Source organism: Chroicocephalus ridibundus, chromosome 2 (genome assembly GCF_963924245.1).
Source record: "Chroicocephalus ridibundus chromosome 2, bChrRid1.1, whole genome shotgun sequence".
In the NCBI taxonomy this organism is placed as follows: Eukaryota; Metazoa; Chordata; class Aves; order Charadriiformes; family Laridae; genus Chroicocephalus; species Chroicocephalus ridibundus.
The window spans coordinates 115138155-115163332 of record NC_086285.1 but is presented as its reverse complement, the minus strand read 5'-3'; the positions used below and the strand labels follow the sequence as shown (position 1 = coordinate 115163332).

Below are 25178 nucleotides of genomic sequence, written 5' to 3'. Positions count from 1 at the left end.
GAGAATGACACATGCCTTCTTAGTGCAAATTTTATCTTTATAACACAATGGCTTGTTGCTGCATCGTCTATTGCATGCTAGCATTCTTTTTACTAAAAAAAAAAAAAAAAAAAAGCACAGCAAGATTTCTTACAAATCTATGGAGATATTAAACGCTTGTATCAATTTCCACAAGCTGTTTAGAAGACAGAAGCATAACTACACTGATCGCATTCTTCAAAGCCACATCACAGGATCAGAAGGTCACAGGGGCATCTTCTTTCACACCAGCTCCCTTGGTTTTAGATAGAAGAAACGCTGACAAGAGCTAGGAAGCGGCGCTTCGGATGATGGAAAACGCAGGACGTGGGCAAACAGCAAAATGAAGTGCAATAACCAAGCTGCTGCTGGGGTGAGGTGATTCAGAACAACAAGGGATAGGGAAAACACAATGATCATGTCCGCATGGCAGACAGGTAAAAATAAGATTGGAGCTGAAGAGGGAGGGAGTCCAAAACCAGACGGAGAGTTTATTTTATCACAGACACTCCTGTTACAGAAGCTGCTGGCATCCTTCTGGCCAGCGTAACGCAGGAACTACATCTGCCTTAACTCCGTGGGTAACCCCAGACCCACACCATTTGCCCTATACCGGCAAGAGACATTTTATGCCTGTTCCTATAGTGCAGCAGTGGGAAGTTGGTAAAAACTTAAAAAGAAGGAACTTCTTTTTATTCTTCAGCTCTGCATCTTTAATTCAACCACTGTCCCCTCGGGCTTTGCTGCTCTGCATTACCATGTTAGTAGAGAGGCTGCAAAGTACAATACTCATGGTTTATATATGATGTGAGTGTAAGAAAAATAGTTTGGGGTTTGGCACAATGAAGAACAAGTCAAGAAATCTGTGTCACACCACTGGCAAACGAGGATAAAACACTTTCAAACTTCAAATGTGAAATTCTGGATGGTTTCGTTTGGCTGTGCAAGCACTGTGGTCAGAGGGTACAGATTAGAAATAATAACCTTAACATCAACATTTTCAAGAGAAAAGCATTCTTTTCAAGTAACTTTAGCCATATCAGTATTTCACCACCACAATAACTGCGTGGCATATTTAGTTGCTAACGCAAGTAGGCACACGATTTATGCAGACGGAAAGCCTAGTTGAATATATTTAAATATATTGATGAAGGAGGTGGGCGCTGTCTTTTCTCCTTGACTTGGGACAACTGCTGGGGGCGGAAGCATTGTCTGCTGGCTCTGCTTTGCCAACCCAACAAGTGGAAAGGGAATTCCCAAGATTGGAATAAACGAAGACAAATCAACGATTGTCTAGTTTTTGAGGTTGCCATTAAATAAGGGGGGCGTGAGAAGTGGTTGGGGGTGGTGGTGTGGTTTTTTTTTTAATTTTCCCAAGATATCTACTATAGCACATTAATATATTATTTATTGTCACTATATATACATGCATAATCTACATACAGCTTTAATGGCATTGGGGGCAGGACGGAACGCATCATGTAAACCAGTGTCAGTACCAGATCCAAACTGGAGCAGACCCTGTCCACCACCTCTGTTTGCTGGAGAGCAGAATTACCCACACTCAGCTCGCTACCCCTGCAAGTAAGTGATCAAACCCTGACAGCGTGCTGGCACAGCGTTAAAGGACCCTCCTAATTGCCATGCCTCAAATTCCAGCTCTAAGCCTCCAACAAGAGAGCCTGCAAAACTCTTTAATAAATCATAGAAATCAGTGATGGAAATTAGGTCATCTTGCCCACGCCTCCTACCCGCACCGTGAGTTTGCTGCCCGTACGGGGCTGCTGAGTGCTCTGTCTCCGCAGCTCCTAAACCATTCCAGTGCTGAGGTTGCCCCCAGTTCCCCCGGCAGGCTGTTACAGAGCCCAGCGAGCCTCGTCGTCCGTCCCACCTACCAGCCTCCTCCTCCCCCCAACTCCGGTTTTGCCTCTGTCCCATTTTGTTCTGTTCCTATTTATATCTCCCTCCAACTCTGCCCCCAAAATCTGCTCTTGGTGCTGCCACAACCACCATCCGGCAAAAATTGTTGCTCAGGAAACGTTCTTCTGCCTCTCCTGTAATCCCACTGTAGTGTGCTGCTATTTTTAGGAGGAAAAGGAGGTGGTAAGGGAATGAAAGGCTGCCAGCTCCAGCTGTACAAGAATAATGCTCCAGTACGTGGAAACTACATTACAGTGTTTCCCTTTAAGCACATATAATTAACCAAAACTTTCAGTCTTCTGGAATGATCCAAAAGAGAGAGACAGAAGAAACGGGAAGGACAAATTCCAAGGTAAAAAATCCCACCATCTCACTCCACCTTCCGACCCGGCAGCTGGGCTTCTCCTCCCAGGGTGGTTCTCCAGATTTCACACCGGCGTTCACCTAGCGAGCCGCACGGCTAAACCAGCGACGTACTGCCATAATAAAGCGATCAATTCGGAAAGCTGCTTACAACAAGAGGCAGCTTTGCCTAGCGCCTGCCAGCCCCTCAAGCAGGAGCAAGACCTGCGTTTGGAGACAAGGTAACGTGTGGACCTCCAACAGGGCAGCTGCCCATCGCCATCCCCAAACCTCCCCGGCGCCAGACACCCCATGCAAAGGGTTCTGTGCAACCAGTGCCTGCACCACTGTCGTGGTTTGGGCCGGAACGGCCACTGAAACAAACGAGAGATGCTCTTCCCAACCTCTCCTTTCAGGGAGAGAAGGATGGGAGAGGAGACTTAGGTTTAAAAGAAACTAAGCTACTTTAATGAAACATTAACAATAAAATAATAAAAAGATAATAATATCAAAAAAGAAAAGACCATCTAGCTAAGCCAAAAGGACCCGGCTTTCCTGAGAGCACACTTTGATACCTCACCCACCACCTTTACCTTTATCAAATCCCATATTTACTGATACGTGAGGTCAAGGACACCCACTGGGAACAAACTAGAGGTACTACGTTTCTTGCTGCAAATAATTCTCGTAGGCAAGCAGCAATGTTTCTCTCTGTATAGATGTCTACACCCATATGCCAACCCCAGCGTAGCAAGCCCAAGGTGCTGGGGAGCGGAGGGGCTGAGCGCTGCCTGCTCCAAGCCTTGCTCTGCAACAAGCGGTAATTTAATTGAAAGAAAACAGCGATGAATTCAGCGGGGCTGGTGAAGTAATCATCTCCAGGGTCCTTAGAGAGATTACAGCTTCCTGACCTAAGCAAGCTACGATTTAGTAGGGTCGGATTTTGGTACCTCCATCTAAACCGAATCGAGCCCGGCTTCACAGACAGGCTTACTGATTTCCGTGGGAAGACTAGCAGATAAAGATACTCCCTGATGTGAGTCAGGGTGCAAGAACAGGTCTCTCAGTTAGCATAAACATATGTTTCCTAGGTCTGGAAGAGCTTCCCCCCCCCCTCTCTTCACAGCCTGTTTGCGTTTGCTAGCTTATTAAACAAGACTTTATTTGCAGCCAGCATGTCCTAGGAAACCAGGGAGGTGTTACACATAATTGCCCTCAGACTCATAAGGAGTAAACAAGGTAACTTCCACCACCAGGGACTCCTTCTGCTCCTCCACCACCACCACCACTAATGTCATGCTCCTCAGCTGCTGGGAACGGTGTCACCTCCTGCCACCAGGGAAAGGTTGCTGGAGCACCCCAGCGTGTGGCTGCCTCCCCAGATTTATTCACCTCCTGCGGGAGGGAGGTGGAGAGGGCTGAGGCTGAGCAAGGGGTGAAGCTCTGAGGATGAAGAACATGGAGGGATAATCTGAAATCAGGAGGAGGGGAAGGGGTGCAAAGGCTCAGCCACCTGCCTGGGTGATGGGAAGGATGGACGGTGCCAGAGGTTCCCCGCTGGGGAGCCCAAGGGAAGGGGCACCCAGACAACAGCCACAGCTAGGGAGAAGGGGATGTGCGGTTGGAGCGACAGGCAAGAGTCTGGCTCAGGGAGCAGGACACAACTAAAGAGAACAGCAAAACCACAGGCATAAGCGTGCAGCTCGCTCTGGTCTGACATGGGCTGGAGATGGGTGTCTGCCCTTCCTCTCTTCCATGAGCATCCCACCATCCATCAACAGGGCTCCAACCAAGAGCCCGCCGGGGTCAGCTCTTCCCACCTCAAATATATTACACCGCTTGCTACCTGCAGCCCACCTGGGATCAAAAACCAGTCCCTGTTTTAGGAAAAAGGCCACGGCAAAAGCCAAGCGACAGACGCACGCTATACCTTGGGTAGTTCAGATTTTAACATAGCCCGGGAACAGAAACATCAACCATTCTCCATTCCAGACGGGAGCTTTCTTCTCCCACCTCGAACTCATTAGAGCAGTGCTATGACTTTTCCCTTCTGTCACGTTTGTCAGTAAACACACGTTTCATACAAATACATGCATGTGAGTGTGTATCCAAAATTGTATCCTGCTTTTTTCTCTTTACTCTCCCTCCTCCCTTCCCGAAATATTTCTTTATATTCACATATGCTTTCCATTTATTCTAGCCCTTTACCCCCCACGCACTCTCTGAGTCCCCGGTTTCCACATTCTTCTTTAACCCTCTAAACTATAAAGACTTTTCTCAGTGGGATCAAACATCTGGTAGGCTATCCTCATGCAGATTTCAGTACTCCTTTTGTTTCTCAGCTTGCTAACAGATCAGTTTTGATAGGTAGTGAAGCCACTGAAAGGGATCCTCTGTCTGTGGCACACAAAGTATTTCCAAGATCTATAAGGGAAAGGGTAAAAATTGAAGGGGTCTATGTAAAAAGGGTTTTTCCCTCCCCTCCTTTTTTTACTTCTGTGTACTTTTAAAACTTTTGTCTATGTATTACCCTGTCATACACTGCATCCCATAGGATGCAAATAGATTCGTGATTTAGAAGATTATAATTTCCTTTTTGCTTTTATCTGCTTTATTCAAGAACAACTATGCCTGCTGATACAGTCAAAGTGCGAGTAAAAAGTAAAGATTTCATTTTCCTCTAGAGACAAAAAAGCAGACAATTACTCAAATTGCATTATATCAATTACCGAGGAACAGTGTCTGAGATACGGAGTTTGCTGTCTATACAGCACATTGTCTCAGATTAACTCAGTTGTCCCAAATACTGACCCATTTCTGCTTTTCCACAGATATTTAGTCCTCGGCAATCCTCCCGAGTTTCCTCTGCACCGATGCTTATGGTGACAACGATTGAGACTGGCAGGGGCGGGCGCACAGGGCCCGTAGGATTTCTCCTACTGAAGCCAAGATAAGTGCTCACACTCTTCTTTCCCCACTACCTGTGCTGTTCATTTTAAGAAATTTGACATCTTTCCAAAGAAAACAAGCATTTCTCTGTGGGTGTTTCTAGCCTCTCGCATTAGCGAGAGGAAGTGCTGTGTGTCCATACACACATTTAGACTTGGAGCATTTCCCCAACCATTAGAAATGGCTAATATTGGAAATTAAAAATTAAGAGAAACGTGATAAAACCTTAATCTAATCCATCATCTTTTCAGCAGTTCATCTCTTTTAAAGGCTTCCTTTACAGTACTGATTCAAACTACTTAGCGATGCTTATTTAAGTCTAGTTCTGGGTAACACTCTTTTACATACTCTGTAACTTTTGTACCAAATAGGAACAATCCATCAGGATCCTTCGGAATAAACACGTTTTCAGCTTAATTTTGAGCTTGGTTGACAGCAATCATATTTTTCAATTATACGCACGCATGTATTTTCACTTGATTAGAGAGAAATTAAGTCTGAACAAAACACTTTGAAAATTCAAACTCCGCAGTCACAACGTATTTCCAGTTAAGAATATGATAAATAAGATGCTAAACCCACAGTATCCCAGGGCCGTGCTATACACACTGAAAAAGCACAATCCTGCAGACTCACAGCAGCCCTCCCTGCATGGACCAGCCCTTTGTTTTCAAAGCCCAAAATACATTGAACGCGCACAGATTCTCACCCAAGGACGCATTTTGATGTGAAAAAGTCACACAGTTATTAATACTTTCATGCTGAGAATGCTGTCGCTTGAGAGATAAAGACGATGCTTCATCTCATGAGAAACAAGTATTCTTTTATAACCGCTTTTAAATGGTTTGATGTTTTCTCTGAGTCAACAAGCAGTCATTTACTGGTACATGAGATTTCCATGAAACAAGTCTGAATGTCACCCACCGTGAATAACACATTTAACACATTTCAAGAACTTTCTGTTAACTCAAGAGCATGCCTGAAATACAAAGAAGCGACATTTTACATATTTTTTAAAAAAGAACCATGCATAAGCCCCCAAGGAATTCACAATCATTGCACCAAACAACAAATCTTACAAACGTAGGTGTGAGCATGCTGCTGTGGGGTCCAACCTACCACCACTGCCCATATTACTTATAAACCCCCCCCAGCCTTCAAAGAAAAACCTTCATCAGAGGGTAAATATTCAGCAGGTTTTCGCTACAGACACGCGCAAAAAAAAAAAAAAAAGACCTCACCCTGTTTAATTCAAAAATTATGTAAGTTGTAGCTTCACCTTCACTTGCTCCTTCTCGGAAGGGAGAATAAAACCCCAACTAAAATTAGACCTCTCCAGTTTTGCTGCAGTTCCCCAGCAGACAGACACAGCCCTGCCCTGCGAGAAGCCGCCAAGGCGGAGGTGCAGGGTGGGGGGTGATGCCACACCCTGCGTCCCCCCCACTCCTCCTCTTCCTCCTCCTCCTCCCAAAGGCGCAACCTGCCCACCGCAGAAGGAGGCTCCCATCGGATGAGCTCCTGACGCGCGTCTGACCAGCTCCTCGGTCATACGGGACCACCCTTTTGGGGAGGAAAGGCCACCAAGCTGCATCATTAACGGAGGGATGCGACCGCATGCAATTAGTTTGGGGAGAGGTCCGGGCTGTGCCGGTTTGATTAAATAAACGCAATGTTATTTTTTAATGCTTCCCGATGTGTTTCGCGTTCTCTGCTGCAGGGAGCAGGTCGGCAGCACTGCCGAGAGCCCGAGGAGCCTTCCTGCTCAAGCTATGCCGCAAGGAATAAACTTCCAGTGGCTCGTGCTCTAATGCGGTGCTCTCAGGCTCTCTTCTCCCCTTATTGCCATGCAGGTCTCATCCCTCACGTTAAGAGCTGAAACTTTCCAACCCAAGGAGACGAGCACAGCAGTATTCGCCTACGCTACATTATGCATGTACACATGCAGGTGCAGCGAGACCCGCCAATTTAACCACATCGGTGATGCAGCGGGGTGATCTTGACCATTTAACACTCTACAAAAGGACTGTTCTCTATAGATTCAGAGGAAAAGCGCGCACTCCATCACCTCCGACTAAGACCTTACTGGTCAAAACCTTTACATGCTTTGCTTATTTTTTTTTTTTTTTTTTTTTACGAGACTTAGTTATACTTGTTTTCTTCATAGGCGTCTCCCAGCTTTCCGTGGACGCAGGCAAACAGGCTGACAATATTAAAATTTAAAAAAAAAAAAATAAAAATAAAAAAAAAATAAAGATGTCATTCTGATTGCCACACTGCACAAGGACAGAGGCACGTGGGACACACCTAACCCGCAGCTTTTTCCGCGTCGAGCAAGGCCTCCGGCTCCCCATCCTTTTGACAGCAAAAGCCGGGAACCTCGCAGCCGCTTCCCCCCCCCCCCGCCCCCGCCTCCCTTCCGCTTCACAAGCGACGGGGGTGTGTGTGTGTGTGGGGAACACGTTCCGAGTGGGGGGGGAAAAGACTTTTCCCATCTTCCCATCCCTGCCTGCCTCCTAAAAGCCAAGCGCACGCCGGCAAACGGCGGTGGGTGAGGAGGGGGGGGGGGGGCTGATCGTCGCCTTCCTCCTCGGGCACAGAAATAAATTAAATAAATAATAATTAAGAAAAAAAAAAAACACAACAAAACCAACACATCAAGAAACTGCAAAGCCAGAATTACGTGGCTGATGTACGGAGTACATCGCAGCCCCGGACCGCTGCTACCGCAGCGGTCCGGGGCTGCGATGTGCTCCGTACATAACCACACCCGCCGCATTGCAGCAGCGGGCACCCCCGGGGGGGGGGGGGGGGTGGGTGGTGGTGGTGAGGGGGGGTGTGTGTGCTCCCTACCAACTCATACACCCCCAACCCCACCCCCGTCCCTTTGCCGCCCATCGAAGTTTCCAAGAGAAATGCGTACAGCCCTAAAAAAATAAAAAAAAAAAAAAAAAATTCAAATTGCAACGTTCCCCCCCCCCCCCCCCCCCGACTTTCCAGCTGCGGCGGGAGCAGCCCTGTGACCCACCGTCCTCGCTCTAAGGGGGGGGGGGGGGAGGCACCGCTTACCGCCTCCCCCTTCCACCCCCCCCTCCCCACCCCGGCATCCCGGCCTCACGCACACGCCGCTCCCCCCCCCCCCGCATCCGCTAACTTAAAAATGGCTCCTAGGAATGAGGTTTATATATATAAAAACACGTATATATTAAAAAAAAAAAAAAAAAGCGGGGGGGGGGAATGTAATCTACCCGCGTCCCCCCCCCGCTACCCAAAACGGCATATCCTCGGCTTCCCCTTGCGGGGAGGACACTGCAGGCAGCGGGAAGGTACCTTGGAGGCGACGGGGGCGGCCGGCGGCGGTACCGGGAGCGGGGCGGGGGGGAGCGGGGTGCGCCCGGCGGCGTCGGCCCGGCCTCAGCAGCGGCAGCGCAGCCCGGCTCTGCCCGGAGCCTCCGCCGCTTTCCCAGCAAATCAGGGCTGCGGAGGCTCCTCCGGAGAGAGGGAGGGAAAAAGGAAAGGGAGGAAAAAAAAAAAAAAAAAAAAAAAAAAAAGAGGAGAGAGAGAAAAAAAAAAAAAAAGGAGGGGAAATAAAAAAATAAAAAATAAAAAAAAAAAAAAAAAGAGCCCACTTCGCGGAGAACGGCAAAAGCTGGATGCCGGGAGGTTTCTGGAGCCAATCCCCCCCGCCGAGGGCTTGCTGCCCGGGCACACAGCAAAGAGCCCACCCCCCACCCCCACCCCCGGCACCGGGATCCCCACCTGCGTCCGGAGGGATCCGGCCGGTTTTTGGCTCGGCTAAATGAATTCTTCTGTTCAGGCAGATGAATTTAGCCGCTGCGGTTTGCAGGCAGACCCTAGCGATGGAGAGGCGCGGCTGTGAACTTAAAAGCAGCAAGCTGGGGTGCTGGCAAGCTCCGGCTTTGATTTCCCCGTGGGGATTTTTGCTGGGAGGGCAGGGTGTACCCACTTTTTCACTTTTAACTTCCAGTGACAAACCACATGCTCTTACAATCTGGACTCTATTTCACTCAAACAGCATCACCGAAAGAGAAATAAACAGAGGTCTCTGCCACTCACTGACTCCCAATCCAAAAAAGGTAACGTAAAACTGAAATGACTTCGGAGCTCTTACTACAACATAGACCGCAACACACCACATGTCAGAAAGCATCAAAAATTCCCAGCGCGTACAGAAGCCTTTTGGGAGGGGGATAATCCTACTTGCACCACTTCATTTTGGTAAATACGTAGCTCCTCTTAGAGCACGTAAATGAGTTCGCCACTAACTACAGGCAATACGAGCAGCTACTGGATCCGAGACTCTGCCGCACCACGGCGCTCAGAGGCACTGCTCCTTCCCTTCTCATGAGGACCAGAGGTGGCTGAACTTGCTCTTTTCCAGGGGAGGAATTGTCCACGGGAAGGGTAGCGACGGCTGGCTATGGGAGAGCCATAGACTGACACGCTGTCACGCTGCACCTTCAATCCTGCTGCAACGCAGTGGATAAATTAGGCTTATTCTCTCATTAGATAGTGTATTTTGAGAGCTCTCAAAAATTATAAGATCCAAATTATATTCAGGCCTCTGATATGAATCGGGGGAGGAAATCTCCTTTGATTAGCAGCATCTCTGTGGGATTTAAGAAGGGAAAGAGGGTTTGACAGTAGGCAGCAGACGTACCGTTTCTCAGATCTACAAAACTGCGCTGCTCTGTGTTTAATGTAGAATCGTAGCAAGAAGCACACACGCACACAGACACCCTTCACCTGCTATGCAGGAGTGCCATTTAGCAGATCTGGCACGCTGCAACATGCATAAGAAGGAGAGAGACTTCAAAAGGAAAATGCATGCCATCAACTAAGAGAGGGCATACTTCTAGTCATGCAGCTGAAATAAAGAGACTTGCGCGCTGTTCTCCACCAGGAGCTCTGGAAATCATCATGAATCACAAGGGAATGAACTTGACATCTGAGACATACACTAGAGTTAACAGGGTTTGATTTTTTTTTTTTTTAAAAAAAAAGTAAGAAAAGGATTGAGATGGTTTGAATCAAATCGAGTCTCAAAAGCAAGCTAGGAGACTTAAGAAATATTATTTGAAAAACAATGCAAGATTTACCAGCTCAACCTTTTGCAGCTCTTGTACTGCCTGTAACAGAGGAAGGTGTTGATGCTGCTTTTAAACGGAGATACGCGGCTGGAGCATCAGCGCTTCACAGCAACACATGTCCTCCCTGAGCAGTACTGCAGGGGGATTTGCCCCCCAGGTACCATATACTCTCTGATCCCTTTTGTGGATATACCGCATATATAATAGCATCTTTCATCCAAGGATCTAGAGGGCTTTCAGCACATGGATTTAACCTCAAAACATCAAGTGGTATTAACAGGCTGTTCCTGCAAGCAGGAAATCTTTGCAACAGGTATGAGGCAGCTGGTACCTGTGGGTTACCAGTGTGGGCCTAAATTTCAGAGTTCTCAACACTCACAGTATTTTTAAATGATTTATTTTTTTCCATTTTCAGATGTTACTTTCTAATTACAAAGTGGGTTAGTTGGCCGGCTTGCCTTGCCTTCTGTAAGATGGGAGCTCCATGGAAGTTCAGGTTCCATGAATCAGCAGTTTTTAGTTGTTACTTAAAAGCCCCCTGTTCTTCCAGTAATTTACAGCAAGCCTGAATCCATACTCTTCTCGCACAGGTGGGAAACATGAATGATCCCCCCCGCACTTCACTGGGGTTATCCCTGTGCTCACTTACATGACAGAAAGCTCGGATGACAAGTCCAGGCAGCACTAGAAGAGACTGATCTGCCTTGCCATGGGACAGCAGTTTTATTTTTGCTATTTTCTGGCCTTTCTGGAGGTGGTGCTTCAGACCTGGATGTTTAATGTTTTTCGAGTTTCTGTTTGTCTCAACTCCCAAGGCACCAGGCTTGGTGCAGCCCAAGACAGTCCTTTCTCCCCTCCACAAAGCGCCTCGCAAGCAGACAGGCGGCTATTGCTGCCTGTTGCAGGGAAGTTTTTAACCCCAACATTCTGCTCATTTAAAAATAGCGTCAGCTTGGGCGGGATGGCACACGCTCGTGGCTGCCCAGAACACACAGCCTTTGAACCCTTCACATCCTGCTGCCCCAGACACAATGTCCCTGCGTGCCACTACCCACCTGCCATCTCCTCCCAGTTTTGGTGCCTGCAGAAAACCTCTGCCAGCCTGCTCCTGCCATGTTATCCCCTTTCCCCTTCCCATATCCAGCGTGCCCCATTCTCCACCCCCACCCAGCCCCTTCTCTCTCCACCCCATTACCACCCTCCAAGCCAGGGGCTTCCCAACCCTCTACTCCTCATTTGTCCTTAACAAGAGGTATCTCTTCATCTTCCTCCCCTCTAAAGCAGTTTCCTTCTTCTTGTGCCACATACCTTCCCTACACTTTCTCCAGGCCAGGATCCTTCATTTCCTACCCATGCAAGGAGCTAGATGTCCATCCAAATTGCTTCTGTGCTGGTCTGGAAGCCAGGCTGCTCCCAGCACCCCATCCTCTGGGGAGGAAGGCTCATAGCTCTTGAGACATCAGCACCCAACCGTATCAGCAACAGTCAGAGTCACCCAGGAAACTGATCCTAAACTGGGGAAATGGGTAAAATAGGCAGCAAGCTCTGCCCTCCTTTCTATCCATACATCCATCACTTTTAGTTTTCCCATTTCTCCCCTTCGGTGAACACACACAACTTGTTTGGGAAAGCCCTGCAAAAGGAAGGAAAGGAGTTGTTCCTGGCATGAAAAGCCAGGGAAGAATAAAGGCAAAGACAGCCTCTGACATGACGCAGGTAAATTAGAGGTAGGAGCACCCCCTTTCCCCATGGGCTACCAGTCAGAGGAGGGCAGCCATAAGGAAAATGGGCCCGCAAAGAATATTTGGCCATGACAAGGCCTTTTTTTTTTTTTTTTTTTTGTTAAGAGGAGAGGGGAACGGGGAGACACGAGGTCTCTGCCAGGAAAGGATGAATAGGCAACCCTGGAAGAGCAGGGACAAGGATTATTGCCCAGCCCTGGGAACGGCTGCCCAAAACATTCTTGTGATTCCCTAATTGATTGGACATGGCATTCAAAATAGCACATTACAGAAAAGCAAGACACAAAAATGCTATCAAACTCAGCAAAAGGCTGTCTCAAGCCCAGCCAACGATGAATTAGCTGGGTACAGCACTTCAAAAAAAATGGCAAGTACTGTAAAAGTACCAGCATTATTACAGCATTATTAAGAAGATATTTCTTAGCAGACAGGAGCTTGGCACTATCTGTCTAGACGGGTAGATGGGTTTGGAGTCAAACAGATTTTTTTTTATTTTTTTTTTTTTTTTTTATTATTACCGTATCCACTTCCATTTATTAAAAGCAAACTGTTCTGTCCATGACTCATGCAGCTTAGCTGTCTGCATGGCAATGAAACAAAATTCTCATAATTAAGAGCGATCACTGTGAGACAGCAGATGAAGGTAAGATTTAGAAATCAGACCAAATCTTCTATTTCTGTCCTCCCTCACTGCAAACATAATGCCCACAGACCTCAAATTAGCCAATGTTACCATTGCCTTCAAATACAAGGGAAGTAAGCCTTCAGGTGAGCTACCCCCTTAGCGCAACTCCAGTGACACAGCACTTCAGATTTATTCTTGACACGGGTTTATTGACCTCAGTGCAGGGATTTATTTGGCCTGTCGTTTGAAGTAAGTCTTGCTCTGCCTGTCAGTGCCAAATCCACCTCGTTTTAAGACTACTGAAGGAACAATCAGTAAAATTTGGCCACAGTGCTTCTGCAACTGAAATCCTGCCTATAGAAGATTTACCGCAATTAATTCAGCACTGCCCTTTGCCACTTTCATATCTGTAGCTACTTTCTGACTGAGAGCATTAACTGGATTATCAAGCGATTACCTCCTGCTGCAGTTCTCCAACCCCCATCGTGAACCAAAACTAACCAAACTTTTACGGATCTGAGATGCTTTCAGACATACCTGCGGCTGTGCCCAAAGCAGACCAGAATTAGTTTTAAGACAGTGTAATAAACTGAAGCTTTTTGTCTTAGGTTTTCACCTTAAATTTATTTTGTCTATGCATTATCAGTAATGTGGTTTAATATGGTTTTAATAGCAAATCGGTGCATCTGATTTCATATGCACTGACTACAGCAAACAGAAAATACAGAAAATATGCAATATGCAGTTAACACAAACTTATTTTTGTTCTGCGGAGGGTTCTGAAACAGCCTAACAATGAAGACAACAAGGACAACTCTCATTTTCTATTGGCAACTCTAGGACTGAGGGCTTCCTAGACGACGACCACCCCTACCAAGGTCAACACAGGCCATCCTCCTTTACTGGGGTGCTTTCTGTTGAGTCCATCTATTTCAGTCCATGAAACTCTGCCTTTTTGTTCTCATTCCCAAAGTGCAAGCTGTTTTCCCCTCTTGTGGGGCGTTAAACAGGAAAGCAGATACCCTCCTTCCCCCTTTTCCACACCAGTAAACTCAGTCTTGCATTTTAGTTACAAAACTATCTTTACCCCTTCTATGTCTTCTTTTCATGAAGCATCTAACTCAGAGGAAGATTTAAGCAGGAATTTATCTTAAGCATAAGCTAAAGCCTCACTGCCTCAAAGGAGAATCAATCAATGCTGGTATTTATTAAGTACCATCAGAAACAGAAAAGCCATCCTGAATCATAACCGCCTTCTAGAAATCTCTTTTTAAGATACCTGTTCCTCATGACACCCATAATAAAACAACTCTCAGTGGCCAGGATTAATAGGCACAGCCCACGACTGCTTTTATATCATTTGTCTTTGTAAGCTGCAAGATTTACCAGGGAGGGAAGCCACTTTAAGGAGTGTTTGCATAGCACCCAACACAGTTCACCTCTCATCTTAATGAAGGTTAAAAGCAATTAAGGGCAGTGCTAGTAGGTTCTTTTTTAACGTACAATGAATATCTATGCTTATCATAATACTAAAGTGTTATTAAGAAAAGGTAACAAGTCCTGCTCAAGAATGAACACATTTATCCTACGTCTTACAAGTATTGTCTTACAAGTTACACATACTAAGACATCACAGGTTTTCTTTCATGGTTAAAAAGATTACCTTAGTTCCATGGATTCCTTACAATGAAAATATTTCTCACCCAGCATGTCTGCAGGAGAATTTTAGGCGCCTTGGCTATCTTTCCTGTCAAACGATCCCTCTCCATTTTTATCCTCTCAGAGTGCCAGAAGAGTAGAAAACCCAGCTCCGATATTTGACAAGTAAACTTTACCCACAGAAAAGGAAAGGGCTGGTGTTTTAATCTACCAAATATGATTATTGAAGGAAACAAGAAAACAAACCCTCAAAATATACAATGCAATTTCTCCACCTCTAGTTAGAAAAGTGCATGTTTGTTCCCAGTACGCTGCCTCTCTTGCTCCTAACTTCTTTCCTTGCACAGTATTTTAACAGCCAGCAGAAGTGGCTGCTCTTCACAAACCAAGGGCATGGGTCTGTGTCCAGGTTGTGCCTGGTTGCTCCAAGCCCACCTGGCCAAACGTAGTCCTTGCTCCACACAGCCTGTCCCCATCCCACCATCTCCCACACTTTCCCAGCCAGCTGAAGGTCTGTGTTACCACCAGGAGCAAAGTCTCCATATTTCCCCACCGTTTCCTGGCTGTTCCTTCACACCTCCTTTTGCCCTTTTCACTACAAGCCACTGAAAGCATTTATCAAGGCCATGGGAAGTAGTAGGCAAACCCATCCTAGTTAAAACTAAAAAGGGAAGATACAATAAACTTGATCAATTCCTCACCACAATTCCTTAAGTTGTGCCAGGGGAGGTTTAGGATGGATATTATGAAACATTTCTTCACCAAAAGGGTTATTAAGCATTAAAACAGGCCGTCCAGGGAAGCGGTGGAATCACCATCCCTGGAGGTATTTAAAAGTTGGGTAGACATGATGCTTAGGGACATGGTTTAGTGGTGGCTTTGGCAGCGGTAGGTTGATGGTTGGACTCGATCTTAAAGGTCCCTTCAACCTAGACGATTCTATGATTCCCCATGAGATCTCATCAATATGTGACTGAAAAGGAGGGGGTGCGTGGGTGTGACACAAGAAGTGGGGATGACGGACGAGTCACACTACCGCCTCTTTTGGCAGACATGCCAGCCTGTGCTGGCGTCAGACTGTGGTGTTGGCCACCAGCCTTTATTTATGTCAGCGACTGCTCAAAATTATATCCTGAACCTTCAGCCCCTGCCTGACAGGGCTCCCAAGGACCAGTCCATCTGTGACCAACCGACCGCCTCTGAGGACAGCCAGGAGATCCTCCACCCTATGTTTATAGCTGCTCAGGTGCTTTCAAAACACATTACCTTTTAAAAACATGCTCTAATTCAGTTTACAGTTTAAGTCTCACATTGAGTTGATGGGATAGTGCCAGTAAAGCTGAGTTGAAGGTAGTGAAAAGAGGAGAAGCTCATCCCTTCCCTCTGCTTCGACAGTTTACTCCCCCTGCAACTGACTCTCACTATCAGTCCTTACGGAGGGAAAAAATCAGGGGATACCGATCCAGGCTCTTCATGTCTTTCCCTTGGCAAGGTATCACAGAATCACAGAATGGGTGGGGTTGAAAGGGACCGCTGGAGATCATCTAGTCCAACTGCCTGCCAAAGCAGGTTCACCTAAAGCAGACTGGACAGGAACGCGTGCAGGTGGGTTTTGAATATCTCCAGAGAAGGAAACTCTACCACCTCTCTGGGCAGCCTGTTCCAGTGCTCTGCCACCCTCAAAGTACAGAAGTTTCTCCTCATGTTGAGATGGAATTTCCTGTGTTCCAGTCTGTGCCCATTGCCCCTTGTCCTCTCCACTGGGCACCACTGAAAAGAGCCTGGCCCCATCCTCATGACACCTGCCCTTTAGATATTTATAAGCATTGATGAGATCCCCTCTCAGTCTTCTCTTCTCCAGGCTAAACAGACCCAGGTCTCTCAGCCTTTCCTCATAAGAGAGGTGCTCTGGCCCCTTGGTCATCTTTGCCACCCTCCACTGGACTCTCTCCTGTCTGTCTTGAACTGGGGAGCCCAGAACAGGACACAGTGCTCCAGATGTGGCCTCACCAGGGAAGAGTAGAGGGGGAGGATGACCTCCCTTGACCTAATATACTAGCATACGTTAAAGGTAGGTGCCCTATGTGCTCCCACCCAGCATATGGTATCCTGGGATAGAAAAGTAGCAGAAAGTCACACTCCACTGGTTTCTTTCTACCTGAAATACAGCTAATTGCTAACTGGACACAGACCTGCAAAAACAACCAAGGGAGGGGGGATCTGCTTTTGTATCTGTGAAAACTAATCCTCTTAAGAGCTTGAAAATGCTACTGTTACATTAAAAGAGAGGGAAAAGAAAAAAAAAAAAAAAAAACAAACACCACCAAGTCATCATCTTCAACTCACAGCTTTAAACTAAACAAATTTCACTCACCCACATGACAAGTGATATACATTTGTCCCCTGGGCCCTGAAAAATATCCAAGGCAGGCATCTCAGCCTCTCACCCTTTTGAAAAGCTTTTTACGCTTTGCAAATAAGGAGCCCCGCGAACAGCCTCTCACAGTGCAAATGTTTAATTTACCACACATCTCCTCAACCAATAATTTTAGGAGGGGGTTTGCTCAGTCGCCGCCGGGTTGCTCCCAGTCAGCCTGTGCGCAAACATCTGTCCGGCTTCTCCTGAAGAGACGCGCGCACAGCCCGAAGTTGCCAAGCAACATCCTCGATGCCTTAAGCATCGGGCCAACTCGCCTGCTTCGGAAAAAAAAAAAAAAAAAAAAAAAAAAAAAAAAAAAAAAGAGAGAGAGTTACTTGGAAATAAGGCCGATAGCAAAAGCACAAGCTTACGTAAGGGCCCTGCATTTAGAAGAGGTGCTCTGCCTCTTTCCCAGAAGATTTCTGGGTGCACAATTTGTTCTTGGTAGTAAAATAAATGTAGTAATTCCTGACATCACTGAAAGAAAGAAAAAAAGAAACGGAGAAAAAAAAGAAAAAAAGAAACGGGGAAAAAAAAGAAAAAAAGAAACGGGGAAAAAAAAGAAAAAAAGAAACGGGGAAAAAAAAGAAAAAAGAAACGGGGAAAAAAAAGAAAAAAGAAACGGGGAAAAAAAAGAAAAAAGAAACGGGGAAAAAAAGAAAAAAAGAAACGGGGAAAAAAAAAGAAAAAAAGAAACGGGGAAAAAAAAGAAAAAAGAAACGGGGAAAAAAAAGAAAAAAGCCATTTGTGTGCTGGAGTTCCTAAGGTTGCAATTGAAACCTAAACAAAGATTTTGCTGAAAAAACAAAGTATCAATTTTCTGTGTGAAAACAGACAAAGTTTACTGCCTCCCCATCCCTTAACCCAAACGAAGGAACAGGCAAATGTTGATTTGGCATATCAGAGGGCCAACACAGTGCCACTGGTCACAGCTAAAGCTGAGCACGTCTCAGTGGTTTCAGACAAAATATAAAAATACTGTATTTACAAAAAGCCTGTGAAGAGATCCAGGCTGTGCTCTCCCCCACATTTGAACTCGTTTCCCCTCAAGCGTCAAATTATTTCCAAGGTCCTCTTTAACGTACCAATCAGATCGGTCAAACACCCACTTAGCAAGGTTTCAATGCTAGGTCCTCTCCCAAAACAAAGTAACAGACAGAAAAAATGGGACTGGAATCTCTATTGCAAGATTAAAAAAAAAAAAAATCACGTTAATAGTGTCAGGACTTACAAACAGCGCTGCTCCTCAGTTTCTCTGATGAGATATCATGATTGATCACATCAGTCTGCAATTTGGTACCTTGACCCATGAAGCTGCTTAGGAAAAATTTGCAATTGCCATTGCACCTATTAACACGTTATCATCAAATATCGGTGTTCTTAACAAAAGTAACCAGAGCTCATGGTATTTGGAATTCCCCTGAGGCGTCGGGTAAGTGCAATAAGGCTGTAAAGGGAGTATTTTCACTTTAAAAAACTTTGTTTTCTCCTGACAAGACACATAACTGCAGAAATAATGAAAGCCACAAACATTTTGTCAACAGAAAAACACGGTGGCATTGATACTAAGCATTGCATTTACACAATATGCAGCACAGTTGTTTCCTCTGCAATTTTAAGATAATTCTATTATTAATTAGTTTGGAATAGATTGTACCAATATCCTCCAATTCTGACTTTGGTACTGAAACCATTTTGGGATGTTCGGGCCATTTTACTGCTTTTTGTACAGCAGCTAATCCATAGTCTAAGAGTTAAATTTTAAGTGGAAGAAAGAAATTAAAAAGAAATGTCAGCAAGCCAAATAAATGAACTCATAAAACAGCCTTCAGAGGGTTCAGATGACTTCAATGAGTTGCCCTCCTACATTCCTTTCACATTTTGGGCAGAAAAGTTGGAAAGAGGAAAATTAACCATGGGAAGTATCCTGTTCCTAAGGTTTTATTACTGCTCCTTGTCCTTTACATTCCACCCTTACCACCACCAAGCCCAGCGCTCCGACCGTCCCTCTAGGTCTTTCTGTCAGGCAAGAGAGAGCATATGCAGTAGCTGTATGCATGCTGACAGGCAGCAACTGCACATGCTGATCCTCTATCAAAACATACGTTTCCATTAGTCAAACAGGCTACCTGCCTGGCTATGGCCATTTAATGGCTGAGCTCACGCCAAAGCAAAACGTTTCCCTGAGAGAGGAAAGGTTTGCCTCTGAACTCTTCTAGACCCCCATGGCTACACCACCACCATCCCTCTTTAGTCTTCTTACTGCTGCACAGGGTGGATTTGAATGCCTAACATCGAAGATGCTATAAGCAATATCTCATGGTATGTAGAGCCTCCATGTCTTTCCCCGTGCCACACGACCTCTGCTTTGCGTTCACCATACAAAATCCTGTTTTATTTTCTCCTTTTGGGGGGGATTCGGGCACCCTTTAGAAAGATCCTGAAAGTGATTATACAGATGAACGAGGAAATGCAAACTCTTGTTTCTCATGTTCCGCCCCACCGAAAAGGCAGGAGATAGAGCAGCTTATTCTTGGAGAAATCAGCCTCAAATTTCCACCATGATTGTGGTAATATATTTTTGGGGGTGCAAGAGTGCCAAAACCCTTCAGACAGCAAGACCATTTTTGTGCAGTACTCTGAAATGAGCTTCAAAGAAAAAGCCTTTTCATGCCATCAGGAAATTCCTTGCTGGCAGATTTTTATTGTGTTTTGTTTTTTTTTTCCCCCCCTGTATTTGAGGAACAATTAATAACAACAACAACTTATAATGAACATATCTTAGAATAACATGATAAAAAGTCTACTGTTTGGGAGAAATACATTTTCTCTGCTCCACAATTTCCATGGCATCTAATACTCTGATGTATGTCCACTACTACATTTAAAGTAAGGACTTCCAACCTTAAACTCCCCAATGACTAACTTACAAAGAAAAGCACAGCAAAATTTTGTTTTTCTGTAATTGACTGGGATCTTGAAATGCAAGCGAATTGTGAGGTCTCTTGCAAAGGCTGCATCATCAGTGTGGATATTTTATTCACTTACCTCTTCAAAGTCTCTCTAAAGCTAAAATTAGGTTCCATATTGTCATTTATCAGTTGTATGTAGACTAATCAAATAAAATTTTCACTTCGCAACTTCCCAGATATCACAGTATGCGGCGTGTCTAAAGTTTGTATAGAATTCATCAGTCCATAAACTTAGCAGAACAGAGCAACGTTCACCAGGCAATTCCGACATCTGGAAAACTTGCCATAGACCAGCAGTTATCATGCATTATATACAGGCAAACTGAGCTATTATGGTAAGATTATGTAGCACATTACATCGTATTTTCTTATCTCTTTGATCCTCAATATGCTCAGCTTCTGTACTGGGAGAACAGCAACTGCTCTTAACCACTTCTTGTTACCTTTTTTAATGTCTGAAGCCAGAAGTAACTCTCTCTCTAAAAGAAATATGTATTTATATTCCTTTGCTTGGTTAAATGAAAGCTTCGAAATACATTGACCTGCACTCCATTAGCTGAAAGAAGGAAACAACTACCAAAGATCCTCCCTTCAGAATTTGTCTTGGAGGCCCACACTCCAGATCATGAAAACTTTAGTTGTATAAACTATCTGAAAACAAAATTAAGATTTACAGGAATAAAAGAAAAAGAGTAGTTTGGTTTTCCTTTTTTACAAAAGAAAAAGAAAGCGATGAAAAATAAGGAAATTTTTGAAACATCTACAGCCTTTATTTACCAAGTGTAAAACTTATTAAATTAAGGATAAGGAATGGTTGGGGTACAATTTCCTTAGCCCACAGAAAGTCTTATAGCTATACTTAGGCAATCCCAAATACCTGAGAGTAAGCTGTGCGCACAGAGATGACACATTGGAAGTGGAACGTGAGAGAGAAACAGCAGCTGCTCGCAACTGCGCAGCCAACGTCAAGCTTGGACAAGCCCGCGGAGCATCTCCACCTTCTGGGCCACCAAGCTGAAGACCCATAGTGGGAACTCATCTCCACAACTGCAAACCCCAACAGCAAGAGGTCTGGAGAGATGAAGAACACAGCCAGCGTCACGGGTACCTGACCAAACACGACTCCTGGATGATACACCAGGAAAGAGATCCCATTGCAGGAAGCGTGGATTTTAAGTACTAGGATGTGGTCAACCCTGGCAGGTTATGAAGAACCACTAACAAATTAACCCAAGAAAACCAAGCTCTGTGGAAGAGATGAGCTGGAAATACCTACTAGTGGAAAGGATTAAAACCAGTCTAAATTCTTAACAGAGAAAGCATTTTGAAGGCACTGCAACATAGCAGTACTAGCATTTTCAACTGCATTTTGTATTCTCTTCCCCAAATTTCCAGTGTTCCTATACCAGTTTCTATACTAGGTTCTCTTTATATACAGATATTTTGGGAAATAAAAACCACCAGGTCCTTCTGAGAGTTTCAATTTCTCCTTCTTCCTCCCACCCACGTCTTTACATCTCCTGGTTTTGCTTAAGCCTCACGGCTCCAAAGAGCAGTAAAGTAACTTGTGGAAGGGAAGCAGAGTGTTGTAACCGTCTGCTACTAGAATAAGAAAACTAAACACGGAAAGGAGAGGTGGGATGAATCATGCGAAGCTGTGTGACATTTCTTAACTCACAAAAAATTTAACTTTCTAAAAATTTGTAGTTAATAACAGCAACCCAGTGTTGTATAACTCAAGACTCCCCAGTAGACAACCAGTATAAGCGATTTGGACTTGCTCTTATCCAGGCTTCTTATATCTCTACAGTTTTCTTTACTGTTTGTAGTCTTCTTTGTACTTCAGTAAAGTTTACTTTCTAGCATAAAAGGAACTCAAACTAAATCATGCGCATGAGAATGAGAAAAAAAACATAATCAAGACATTTTGTCCAAGTGTCCATCGTTACACTGAGAATGCGCCAACCTACTTGAACATCTATTATGTTCACTAGTAAGTGATTTTAGGAGGTTAAGTTATCATTGGAAATCTTTCTATTGCTATGACAAGCAAGACCGAGCATTTTTCTTAAAAAAACAGGTTTAAAGTCTGGTTTGAAAGCTGCACGAAACCTGAGCGCGTTGGTTGGAGGAAAGGAGGGGCCAGGCAGAAGCAGCCCCCCCTCCTCCATACCCATTTCCTAATGCATATTCTGCTCTCAGGCAGCATCCGATAATCATATCGGATTTCGCAAGATCACTTTTCTGCCTGAACAGTTGTGTTGTTTATAAAACCAGGAATTAAAGTATCATTATAAAATACATAAATAAGCAGACCCTCTGCCTTTCTGCACATAGGTTATCCTTGGTAGCATCGGTGCTACTGAAATGCCTTATCTTGACACCTTCTTTTCCACTTCAAAAAACCAAACCCCCGAGAAGCAACAGCGACTTTCTAAACCTCTGTTTGAAAAATCTTATCAGTCACTCCACAAGAGCCTAAACCAAACAGACTCTCAGGAGTCCCAGAGAATACAGCAGAGGTTAAAAAAAAAAAAAAAAAAATCAGTTACGTCTATATCATCTGTTACAGTAGTTATGCATAAGCAAATATGATACTCCCTCCTGCAACAGAACAGGTCTTGTCTTGACAACTCAATGGTTGAAGTCCTGGATCATCAAAATGGATGGGAAAACTCATCAGTTTAATGACACAAGGGTGTGTTACTGCCCTGTGCGATCCAACAGTCCTGGTGGTCAAGCAGCTGGCCCAACAAATCCAACAGAAATACAGTGTCAAACAGTACTTTGGCTGACTGTTCTGTTTCACAAACTAGACAAAGATAATTAATAGCTGTACTGTTGTATAAATATGGGCTATGGAAAATAAAATTTTGATGCCATCCCCTTATTTTTGTTTTACCCAACAGTATTAATGGTGTATTCATTGATGAATTTTTTAAAAGTGTCTCTATTTTTCTTTTTTTGTTTCCCAAATAAATGAAAAAAAAAAAAGCACATTCAAGAGAAACAGCTATGTTATGCCTAGTAATGAAGTAATTATTACAAAATATATACTCATCCCAAATGTATTCTAGCATATGATTACAGCCCATTTGATAATTCAGTTCCAAATGCAGTCGATATTTGAAAGTTACACACACACACACTTGCAGGGAAAAGACAGCAACTGTGTTTAATATGGGTAGTTAGTGCAATTACAATAATTTCTCATCCAAGTTATGTTCGCAAGTTGATTTTGCGTGCAGCGCTCAGTATTAGACCCATCAGACACCACCATACCCTGCCCCCCCGCCCCACTTCACCCCTTGCAGCACATGAAGGTCAGCTGCTTTTAACGCCGGAAATTTAGTGAAACAGCTTGGTTTGTTATTGCATTGGAACTGGTTTTAGTCAGGGCAGCTCGCAGCTAAATGGCAGGCAGAACAAGCAAATTCAATTAAAATAGCTCTGAGGCAAAAAGGAGACGAGTGTATTAGGAAAAATATAAATGGGAATTTAAATGGGTGTTACATGAGCACAAGCAGGCCATAACACAACCTTGTCTTTCCCTCTTTTATACCCGTGTTTTTCTCTTTAACTATGACAAATATTTTTAAATAGGTTGCTCCACTTCACACTTTATCTTATCTCAGCACACAGCGAGCAGACACAGAATAGCCAGAGTTTTCACCAATCCTGCCACACCAACCCTTTCTTGTAGAGGAGAACTTGCTCATTCCCAAGCTTAATTTTTATCCCCTGCCACAGAGAGAATGTGCGCAGAGCATCCTTTCTGCAGGGTGGCAGGAGTGTGGGCAAGGAGGCAGGCAGGGTAAGAGCTGCCACCAGCCCCTAAACCAAGGAGAGGGGACAACAGGGCGCAGCCCCTATGGCTCCAGGGCTGCTCTTACCAGGAGCTTCAGAAATGAGTCTGCAAGTCATTCAGGACAACAAAAACACTGCCAATATTCACAGATTCACACAAATGGCCACATAAACCTTTTTTTGTTTGTTTTGAATCACTGTATGACACTGCTCCACATGTCGTCAAGGATAACATAACATTTTCTTGGGCTCACTTACTCAGGATCAGCAGCTGGGGACCTCTTCTCTAGAGCTTGTTTTACTCTGATGAGTCCTAGAGAAGAACGTCACCCATGAACCTTGCAGCTCCACGCCTCCCCAAGAGCCAGGGTCCTCTGGACTAGGGCTCATCTGTGCCTTGCTTTGCAATTAATTAATTAAATTTCTTCCCTTCATCATTGCTTGTGGCACCACGTTTACCTCCCAACACCAGAACGCTATCTAGATAAGGAAGAGTCAAACCCATTTTAGTCCCACCAGGTACCAGGTGGTCCCACACAACACAGAAGAGAAACAGGAATAAAATTAAAATTTTCGTTATATTCAACTACTTCGATGTCTCTCGATGAAAGGTTTTTTTTTTAAACTGACATGTATATGTGTTTTCATAACATCTACATGTCTCTTCTGAAAACAGCCTTAAGAAAAATTGGCTTTCAATGGGACTCTGTTACCATAATAGCTGTAATGTGCCGCTACATCCTTCTGCGCCAGCACTGGATCAGATATCAGGAACCATCCAAACTACTGATTCAATTCTGTTTCTGTGACTCTTAAACAAGTTAAAAAAAAAAAAAAAAAGAAAAAAGGTCATCAAAGCAATGTCTGAGTAACACATGTTATTGAAGCTCAACCTCAAACTCTTCAGAGCTAACCGAAAACAGTCATTGTGTGAACTAACACAGTTTGGGTGGTTTTTTTTTTTTCTTTTTTCTTTTCTTAGCATCAAAGAAATGCCTCGGCAAGCAGAAGTATTTTACTTTCTCAGAACATGCCTAAATTTTTTCCTTGTGGTTTGCATGATAGTCTTAATAATCTGAAAATTAATGGATTTGGGATAAGACAGACCTTAGGGGACACTGAATAAAATCTTTTGTCCTTATTACCATCTACTATTTGGGCCACCTTTTTTAAAACAAAAAAAAAGGTAAACATTTTTCCCCATCTTTTCTTTTTTTTCCTTTTCCCACTCCCAATTTAACAGTTGTAGCAATCATTTTCATGTGTCAGTATGAAAATGAAAAAGCTTTTCCTATTGATACACATAAGTAACATCATTAATTCTTTTCCTGTACCGTCTCAGAACTCCAGGCAGTGACAAGAGCTAAAGCAGCCATACCCTGTGCACCACCAACAACAGATAACCCTTGCTTTAGACAGCCAGGATTAAGATCAGCAACAGGGCTAAAGTGAAATTATTCTGAAACTAAAACCACTTTTCACAGTGAATCCAAGCAACTTCACATTTCTTACATGCAATTCTGTTTATGTTGTGTCTAGAGCAAGCGTAACTTGGCAGGAGCGCAATACTCTGCAGACAGATATGGCAGCAGGGGAAAAGATAGCAACTCTAAAAAT

General features: G+C 44.5%; 1 protein-coding gene across 24 annotated transcripts in view; it reads right to left on the bottom strand.

Moving 5' to 3' along the window:
- EPB41L3 (erythrocyte membrane protein band 4.1 like 3) overlaps positions 1–25178 on the bottom strand; it is a 150527-nt gene that overhangs the window by 92585 nt on the left and 32764 nt on the right. For 11 of the 24 annotated variants that reach the window (XM_063326588.1, XM_063326593.1, XM_063326602.1 and 8 more), the window contains exon 1: positions 8557–8712. The exons of 1 other annotated variant lie outside the window; for it this stretch is intronic. The gene's annotated coding sequence lies outside the window, so the exon portion shown is untranslated. Of the gene's footprint in view, positions 1–6470; positions 6618–8556; positions 8714–8985; positions 9127–25178 lie in introns of those variants that run through there. 12 more of the 24 variants (XM_063326603.1, XM_063326604.1, XM_063326605.1 and 9 more) reach the window with 4 other exon arrangements.